The following is a 10,000-nucleotide window of genomic DNA, read 5'->3' as shown; positions in this document are numbered from 1 at the left end:
TCTAGTTAAGAATTCTTCACCATTCTCAAACATCTATATTATGCGAGTGCAGTCAAGTCACAACGGCAACGATAATTCCTCGGCTCAAGCAAATTAATTGACCAGTATTAAAGACACGTTCCAGAGTCGCCTCACATTAGCTATAATGGAAGCAAAGTACCTATAAGGTTGTTAAGAGATACTTCTCTTGTAGTTTCAATTGCATTGTTTCTTGAAAGAGGTTTTTGCAAAATATATTTGCTGTTTGTACCGATTAAAATAATAATTGAAATGTCAAACAACTGCATTTATCAATCCTCAAAACAAATTGTCAATTACCAAACGACTAATTGGTAATATTTTTTCAAATTGTAATTGCCTTGTTGTTAGTGTCATTTGTTGTCTGGTGTCAATTATTTTGTGGTATGCAAAATTGAAAACTGTCACAAATGTATATATATTTGTCATTCTATTAAGGGGGCAACCACCGTATATTTATTTACGATCCGAATTTGATCAAATTTATACAGCTATATATTGGCATAAGGTAATCTTCGAGAAAATTTCAAAGCGACTGTAGGATTAGTTCTAATTCTATCGAAGAAAAAAATGGTTTCCAATACTTTATTTCTAAGAGCTATTACAGTGAAACTTACTTACAGAGAAAATATATATAAAAAAAAAAGATCGCCTGGATCCATTTTTTTACTGCAAGCAAAAAATTAAAAAGTCGAACTAAATTCATTCGCTTTATTTTTCATTCATGAAAAATCCAATCAACAACAGTAAATTATTCTAACTCCTCTTTAAAAAAAAAAAAAGTACATTTACCATTAAAATTTTTCTTCTAATAATAAAGTTATAAGCATTTGAATGGGGAAAATGGAGAGAAAATAGAAACTTAATTTTTGTTTTTTGTTCTTTTTTGCAATACCGGGGATAACATATGAAAAATTGCATGAAATGCATCAAAGGGGTAAAGTACATGAAAATTAACTTTTAACACTCAATCAGGGAAATCGCCAGACTTCCACCAAAGGTCAAATCTATGGGTCATGAGGCCCTGACTTTGGAAAAACGGGTGGGTCAGATTATTTTATATTTTTATTTATTTTTTTTTACCTCCGATATTTTCTAATATTTAGCAGTAAAACTAGTCACCATGATAGATAGGATGCCATAGGTGACTCTGGGTGAATTTACTTTTTTTTTGGTAATTTCAAAAATATTCGTCCCAAAATAAGGAGGACGGCCCCTTGTGAAGATGTTAATTTGAATTGCATAATGTACAAACTTAAATGAGAAATATTATATTTTCTAAAGCAATTTCTATTATCCTGTTTTCTCAAATGTTTCCATTATACACGTTATAATCCCTATTTAAAATGGTTTCTGCCTTAGAGGAAAGAATTTCTTCTGCAGCTTTCTCAAATTCAGCTTCAACAATCCGACCATTATTTAAATAACGTAAGCAGGAAGCTTAAATTTCTCAACAGAATCTAAGAACAATCCATCTGCATCGTGAATACTGTCAACTCCAAGAAAACCATTGCCCTTTCTACAAACTTTAAAAGAAGACAGTTTTATCCTGCATGGTAATATAGCAAGATTCTGCTTATACCTCTCAATGTCGTCACCTACTAGCATTACTCATAAGTGTGAATCCGAGTAAACCGAGAGAACACTTCAGGTCTACCTTCAAACAGCATATTCTTCTGAAGCACTAGAGAGTTATTTCCCCAAGAGCAATTTTATATCTTCAATTTTGTCTTCTTATAGATACAAAGTTTTGTCACCTAATACATAGAGCCCTTATTCATAAAGACTTGAGCTATCTCCGAGATACCAAGAAAAACTAATTTCAAATTAATAGACTTCATGGCAATAGCAGCAAAATAATTTCCACTCTGCTTAACCTTGTATACTACAGTGGCTAACGGCTTTGAAGACCCAATACTATTCGCTAACCAAAAGAGTAATTAGGATCAACAACTTGAAACTGCATGTTCTTGGCCCAATCTTACTCAACGAAAGTTAATGGACTCCCTGAATCCTTTATACCTTGATCCCCAAAATCAAACCATTGTTCTCTAGTCTGGGGTAGTATCATAGCATCTGTACCACTCTCTAGGGTTAGAGTTCTCTTGCTTGAGGGTACACTTTACTACACTATTCTATCTAATTTCTCTTCCTCTTGTTTTTGTTAGTTTTTACAGTTTATAAAGGAAATATTCATTTTAATGTTGTTACTGTTCTTAAATATTTTATTTTTCCTTTTCTCGCTGGGATATCTCCCCTATTGGGGACGGGGCCCTGGGCTTATAGCATCCAGCTTTTCCAACTAGGGTTGTAGCTTAGAAAGTAATAATGATACTCAACGAAAAAGAAGGCATATCAGTGACCGGGTTACAAGAGATTAAGATCTTAGACTCCTAAATCAGACCAAGTTAGATTAGAAACAACAGCATTATGTTTCCTTACTAATTGGTTATCAGAATTACTGTTACGGTTATTAGCACGACTTTTTGGGATGTTATGAGATGTACAAAGATAGCCGATATACCATTTATTACAATGTCTATAATTACCGTTGAAACTTCCACCTGCAATCTGAAGTTTTATGAGAATCATAAATGCAGTTTGTACAATTTAAAATGTTTAGTTTTTCAATTTTACTCTGAAGTTACATATGTCGAGCACTGAAATTGTATGATTAATGTCTTTATACCATCTGCCATACAAAGAACATTTCTTGACTTTAGATTCCACAATGGTACCATTAAAAATAGAAGGTAAATAACTATCTATAAACACTTTCTGCAATATCTTTGCTTGTTCATACAAGCATTGACTACAATTTAGAGAATTTGTTTTATGCAGTCGCCTTGAAAGCAGTCTCGTAAGGAGAGTAAATTAAAGGGGGGGGGGGGTTCACACGGTTAGACATGTCCATGCACATGTTTGACAACAATGTTTGAGAGTATGCTTGAACGTGTGAAAGGGTAATCATGTTGGACCAACGTGTTTGAATGAATTGGAAAGATGTCCGATCTATTCTGACATTTGTGGGCGGAGCTTTCTCGTTCGTGTTAAAAGTCAGAACATATGAACCAGGGTTAAAAGAATATTCTTTTAACCCTGATATGAACAAGCATGTCTCCAAACGTCTGGTATCCAAGAAAACTGTTTCAGGTGGGACTACTCACTACTTGTTGAAATGTGATTCTCCAGTTCGCAAGGCTTTTCATGATAAAGTTATGATGCGATGGGGCAATTATACATGATATGTATCATAGCAGGGATGTTAGTCTAATTGTTGGGAAAATTCACAAGTAATGATTATATTTAGGTATTGGAGAAATTTTTCTTGCCAACATTGAGAGCTATGGCTATTCCTAATCATCATTATTACTAGCTAAGCTACAAACCTAGTTGGAAAAGCAAGATGGTATAAGTCCAAGGGCTCAAACAGGGAAAAATAGCCCATTGGGGAAAGGAAATAAACGATATAAGTATTAATGAAAAATCATAGTAAAATATTTTTTAAAAAACATTAAAATCATGTTTTAGATAATTAATATAAAGACTAAAATGTCCATTCCCTAACGTTCTGCTGCTTGTCAACAGCCCGATTCTTGAGTCAAGTGGCGAGAGGTCAAATCATTCGTTACAGGACAACTACCCCCTATAGGACAATTACTTTTTTTTTTTCTTTTGAATAAGTTCAGTATCACTATTGGTTGCTTACAGAAATACTGACTTGCTCCAGACTGAGATTATTTTAGAAACTTTTTTCGTATATTTTACAGAAGTTACTAACCAAGAAAAATATGGAATTCCTTAAAAGTGAAAGGAGGAGGAGAAAAGCTAGTGTATGAAGGATACCTATATGTTAAGCAAAGGAATTTGGCCAACAGTGTTGTGTCTTATGAGTGTGATGAGCGTAGAAATAAAGGAAACTGCAAAGCTAAAGTCAAAGTGGATTGCCAAAGAAATATAGTTGTTGGTCGAATGCATGAGCACACTCATTGCCCAGATGCTGCAAAAATTGAAGCTGCTTGAACTCTACAAAATATAAAAATGGAAGCAGTCAGTACAGAGAAAACTGCTCAACAAATGATTGGCGAAGCATGTTCACAAGTCACTGAAGAAGTAGTTGCAAAATTGCCCCCGGTTCATCAAATACGACGCAACATCAGACGCCTCAGGCAGAAAACTTGCCATTCAATACCCCTTACCACAAAGCGCGCAAGAATTGACATTAACAGAAGTTCATACGAGAACACTTGATGACCAAGAGTTTTTGTTGTATGACTCTGGAACATTTGACTACAGAATACAGATTGTCAAGGGGGGTAATTGTCCTAAGGGGGTAATTGTCCTAGGGGGTAATTGTCTTAAGGGTAGTTGTCCTAGGGGGGGTAGTTGTCCTAGAGCCAAATCATAACCCAGAAATGGACGTTACAGCTGGTCAGCAAAGTGATGTGCCCTAAATCCCATAGAACCTACTAGCAAATGTGGCTTGTGAATGGGACGTAGATGAACAACGCACCTGCTAAACCATCAAAATGAAAGCCTTTTCTGGTATGGGAGTCTATTTGACATCACACTGCAACAAAATCTTGTTGTTGGTATGCCTGGACGTCTCTGAAAAAAAGTTAGTTGCTGGAGGTCCATCAATATGTCGCTAAAAATAAAGTTTAATATTTTTCTTTTTGTATATTCATCACATACTTGAATAATGAAGAATTTTACTTAAAATTATATTGACATTCACTAACTTTCATGGCTATTTCAACTTAACCAGCATTAAACATTAGATTAAGATAATTAATTTACTAAAACTTAAAAACTATACATATGAATTTCAAATTAATGTGATATGATAGTTATATCGAAACTTTACATATGTCATATGTTTTATCCATAAGTATTTCTTTACTTGATTTGTTCATTTTCTAACCCGTATAAAGTTTGTAAAAATACTGGTATCTGTAACATTAGAAAAAAATAAAGATATGGTAGTAGGAATGATAACTATCAGTGGCACTTTCTAATGAGAAAAGTCATTTATCGAGTCCATTTCTCAAATTACTATTGTATAAGTGCCAAAAGAAAACAAAATTATAACAGAAATCATGAATCAGATAGTCCCATAAAATTTTTTCTGAATATATAAGTTTTTGCCATTGTATAAGAACATGAACATAGTCCTATCCTGGTTGAAGTTTAAGAAAATAAAATATCTTGAACGATGACGCTCTCAGAAGATTCTTTTAGAAATTATTTAAAATATAGAAATTTTGACCAAGCCCGATAATTTTAATTTCAGTCAATCATATTTAATCTTTAAATGCTGATAATGCAATTCAGACAGTAGGACAGGTTTACCATATTTGAACACGCAATTCGTGGGAGTTTAAAGATGCTCATTAAATAATTTCATGTTTTTAATACTTTGATGATATACTCTACGTTATAAAAATGTAGAATATCAAAACGTAATTACAATTTTGAGCCAAGATAAATTTTGTTAAGTGAAAAACTGATACTTTGCTCGTCACTAATCGTTCTCTCCCTCTTGTTGTTGGAGTATTACAACCCTGTGCTCCCTAAAAGCTTCACCCTCTCATTTCTGCCGCAACTTAACCGCCCCCCCCCCCCTCAATCCCACCATATGGGGAAGTTTTTCTAACTCTGCCTCCAAGTTTCTATCGTCTATAGATTTAAGGGAGTCAGTGGAACGGGGATGGCGATACTTCTTTTGCCGCTGCGCATGCGTAGAATGCAAAACTTCAATGAGCCAATATAATTACCTAGCAAAAAGAAAAAAAAAAGGGGGCTATAGGAGATAAAGCCCGACAAAACAGCAATAGACGTACAGTTAGAATCAAAAGAACGCCGACACTGGAAAATCTTTCGTTAGATGTCTCTAGTGTTCCCATGACAAAACAGACTAGGTGTTGCTCTTCTTACTACTACTACGAAATGGGCGGAGCCTTCTCCAGCCTTAACGAACCAAAGACAGTAAAGGGCTATGTTTGTTAGCAAAAGCATATAAATTTACTAATCGAGTTGCCGTTTTTCAATTCTTTATTATCATTTGACTTCTCCACTATCCACTGCAAATGCACACACATATACACACACATATATACACATACATATACATATACACACACAACACACACTATATATATATATATATATATATATATATATATATATATATATATATATATACATATATACATATATACATGCCTACAATTACTATTTTTTTCGTAGGAGGGGCCAAGTGGACACTGCAGGGAAGGGTGGGGGGGGGAGAGTCTGCTCTTCACAACCCCTTGCCCCAGCCAGTCCGACACTGAGGAAATAAGGAAGTCAATGTGTCATTTCTATTTTAGGGGGTGTGGAGGAAAGTTAAATGAGTATCCTTGATACAGCCTGTAAGATATTGTATCATTGCCTAAATATTATTTGATAACCGTTAGTGTTCTAGCAAATATTTCTAACCGTATTCATTATTGGTTGATATGTAAAAGATAGAAGCAGTAAAATAAAGTAGTAGTTGTTGTTGGAAGTTTTATAAGTAACGAAATTTAAGTATCACCATTGCATAATAGATAATCAGTGATAGATACAATATATACTGATGACTTCATAACACCTTTAGTACAATAAGAATTTATTATTTCGTATCTAAAATAAGTGGAGGTAAATGAGGACGCTATTACATTCTGGCAAAGGCTATCAGAAATTTGTTTTATTGACAAATCATATAAAAAATAAAAGCTTTTTAGTCTTAGAACGACGTAATTTTCCGAAATTTTGTCATGAAACTATGATATACCTATTTTCCCAAAATGTATTTTATAAATTGTCGGAAAAATACATTTGCAGATGGCATAAGCACAAAATTATTCCCAATGCTAATACTGTGACTGCTAGTTATCAATGATTATATAATTGCTAGTAGCTTATCTTGAGAAATTACATTGCCTGGAGATCAAACTGACTTCTTATCAATTTTATGCACAACGTTCTGTTATGATTCAAATAACCTTAACTGTATGATAAAGTCCCTATTTACAGTGATCAAGTGCCCGAATTAGCACAGCTATATGGTGTTGGATGTGGGCTCTGGATCGGGTGAATTACTCTAGGTATATGGGCGCTTAACGAGCGAAAAAACATCACTATATCCGTGAAGCTCCAGTTCGATGTGTTCGAGCAATAGCCATCTATACCAGCTCCTCCGCCTATCAAGATAGTAGTTGAACCATAATTTCTACAGCTGATGCAGTAAGCGGAAAAGGGAAAAAAACAAATATTAAAATATCTCTAAAATAAATGTTTGATTGTCCTTTAAATCACTAAATCACACAGCTGGGGAGCGCTATCCTTGGATTCCTAGATATTTCCTCTCATTCTTCAGATGTTATTTTCTGAGCTTCTTCCTCTATCCCGACATGTCTTGTTAGGTATTTATTCTTTAACATTTTTGTTCCCCTATTTCAGTCTTTATCATTTGTGGTCCTTTCTTTCATTCTTTAATCATATATTTATCAAACATTCTCATTATTTTCAAAATGAATGGCCTTCCCCTCCGGTGCTTGTCTTAGACCGTTAATAGTTCTTATATCCCTCCAGAAAAGAAATCTCTCCAAGCAAGCATTCAAATTGCGTGGTGTTCTAGTAACAAGGACAGCATCATCAGCATACTCTAGGTCTGCTAAATTCATATAATTTAAACCCTCTTTATTCACTTTATCAAGTTTTTCTTTACGTTAAACTATGTTCATATGTTCTTTAGCATTGGCTACATACAGAAAATAACATTTTCTATCTGATTACACTTCTTGGATACCGAGAACTGGGCGAGATACACTTTGGAGGAAATTTTTTCAAAGAATTTAATGAACTAAAATTTAAAACTAAGGAAAATATAGTGAAATATTAGTGAGGCGCCATTCTGGAATGAAACACGTGTAATGGTCTGTCCCCCAACCCCCGTCCGAAATTCCCCGCGGGGAAATATGGCCCAGGATATATATCCCCCCGGGGGAACTTTGTCCCAGGATAATATTCCCCCCTCTGGACCAAGATTCCCCCTTTGCTTGGTGGAGGTAACCATTATTTCGGACCGGGGAGGAGGGGGGGGGGGGACAGACCATTACACCGGGTCATAGAAGTCAGTCATTAATTTCTTTAATTTTAATGTTTTTACGGTGCGCAGTTCAACATTACCTCTTGCCAGTACAAGTTTGTGACCTGGGAAGGGGGTCCGGGGGCTTGCCCCCGGGTAGAGGTTGTGACCTGGGAAGAGGGTCCGGGGGCTTGCCCCCGGGTAGGGGTTGTGACCTGGGAAGGGGGTCCGGGGGCTTGCACCCGGGTAGAGGTTGTGACCTGGGAAGGGGGTCCGGGGGCTTGCCCCCGGGTAGAGGTTGTGACCTGGGAAGAGGGTCCGGGGGCTTGCCCCCGGGTAGGGGTTGTGACCTGGGAAGGGGGTCCGGGGGCTTGCACCCGGGTAGAGGTTGTGACCTGGGAAGGGGGTCCGGGGGCTTGCACCCGGGTAGAGGTTGTGACCTGGGAAGAGGGTCCGGGGGCTTGCCCCCGGGTAGGGGTTGTGACCTGGGAAGGGGGTCCGGGGGCTTGCACCCGGGTAGAGGTTGTGACCTGGGAAGGGGGTCCGGGGAAGGGGTTGTGACCTGGGAAGGGGGTCCGGGGGCTTGCACCCGGGTAGAGGTTGTGACCTGGGAAGGGGGTCCGGGGGCTTGCCCCCGGGTAGGGGTTGTGACCTGGGAAGGGGGTCCGGGGGCTTGCACCCGGGTAGAGGATGTGACCTGGGAAGGGGGTCCGGGGAAGGGGTTGTGACCTGGGAAGGGGGTCCGGGGGCTTGCACCCGGGTAGAGGTTGTGACCTGGGAAGAGGGTCCGGGGGCTTGCCCCCGGGTAGGAGTTGTGACCTGGGAAGGGGGTCCGGGGGCTTGCACCCGGGTAGAGGTTGTGACCTGGGAAGGGGGTCCGGGGGCTTGCCCCCGGGTAGGGGTTGTGACCTGGGAAGGGGGTCCGGGGAAGGGGTTGTGACCTGGGAAGGGGGTCCGGGGGCTTGCACCCGGGTAGAGGTTGTGACCTAGGAAGAGGGTCCGGGGGCTTGCCCCCGGGTAGGGGTTGTGACCTGGGAAGGGGGTCCGGGGGCTTGCACCCGGGTAGAGGTTGTGACCTGGGAAGGGGATCCGGGGAAGGGGTTGTGACCTGGGAAGGGGGTCCGGGGGCTTGCACCCGGGTAGAAGTTGTGACCTGGGAAGAGGGTCCGGGGGCTTGCCCCCAGGTAGGGGTTGTGACCTGGGAAGGGGGGTCCGGGGGCTTGCACCCGGGTAGAGGTTGTGACCTGGGAAGGGGGTCCGGGGGCTTGCCCCCGGGTAGAGGTTGTGACCTGGGAAGAGGGTCCGGGGGCTTGCCCCCGGGTAGGGGTTGTGACCTGGGAAGGGGGTCCGGGGGCTTGCACCCGGGTAGAGGTTGTGACCTGGGAAGGGGGTCCAGGGGCTTGCACCCGGGTAGAGGTTGTGACCTGGGAAGGGGGTCCGGGGAAGGGGTTGTGACCTGGGAAGGGGGTCCAGGGGCTTGCACCCGGGTAGAGGTTGTGACCTGGGAAGGGGGTCCGGGGGCTTGCACCCGGGTAGAGGTTGTGACCTGGGAAGGGGGTCCGGGGAAGGGGTTGTGACCTGGGAAGGGGGTCCGGGGGCTTGCACCCGGGTAGAGGTTGTGACCTGGGAAGGGGGTCCGGGGGCTTGCACCCGGGTAGAGGTTGTGACCTGGGAAGGGGGTCCGGGGGCTTGCACCCGGGTAGAGGTTGTGACCTGGGAAGGGGGTCCGGGGAAGGGGTTGTGACCTGGGAAGGGGGTCCGGGGGCTTGCACCCGGGTAGAGGTTGTGACCTGGGAAGGGGGTCTGGGGAAGGGGTTGTGACCTGGGAAGGGGGTCCGGGGGCTTGCACCCGGGTAGGGGTTGTGACCT

General features: G+C 40.8%; 1 protein-coding gene across 4 annotated transcripts in view; it reads right to left on the bottom strand.

The window, feature by feature from the left end:
• The window catches only part of LOC137649512 (uncharacterized), a 169,979-nt gene that overhangs the window by 153,132 nt on the left and 6,847 nt on the right, over nt 1–10,000 (bottom strand). Inside the window, exon 3 of one of the 4 annotated variants that reach the window (XM_068382515.1) lies at nt 4,532–4,626. The exons of the other annotated variants lie outside the window; for them this stretch is intronic. The gene's annotated coding sequence lies outside the window, so the exon portion shown is untranslated. The remainder of the gene's footprint in view (nt 1–4,531; nt 4,627–10,000) is intronic. 4 annotated transcript variants of the gene reach the window in all.

Source organism: Palaemon carinicauda, chromosome 1 (assembly GCF_036898095.1).
Source record: "Palaemon carinicauda isolate YSFRI2023 chromosome 1, ASM3689809v2, whole genome shotgun sequence".
NCBI classification, from domain to species: domain Eukaryota; kingdom Metazoa; phylum Arthropoda; class Malacostraca; order Decapoda; family Palaemonidae; genus Palaemon; species Palaemon carinicauda.
Note: the sequence above shows the minus strand (reverse complement) of the source record. Positions and strands in the feature narration are given on the sequence as shown.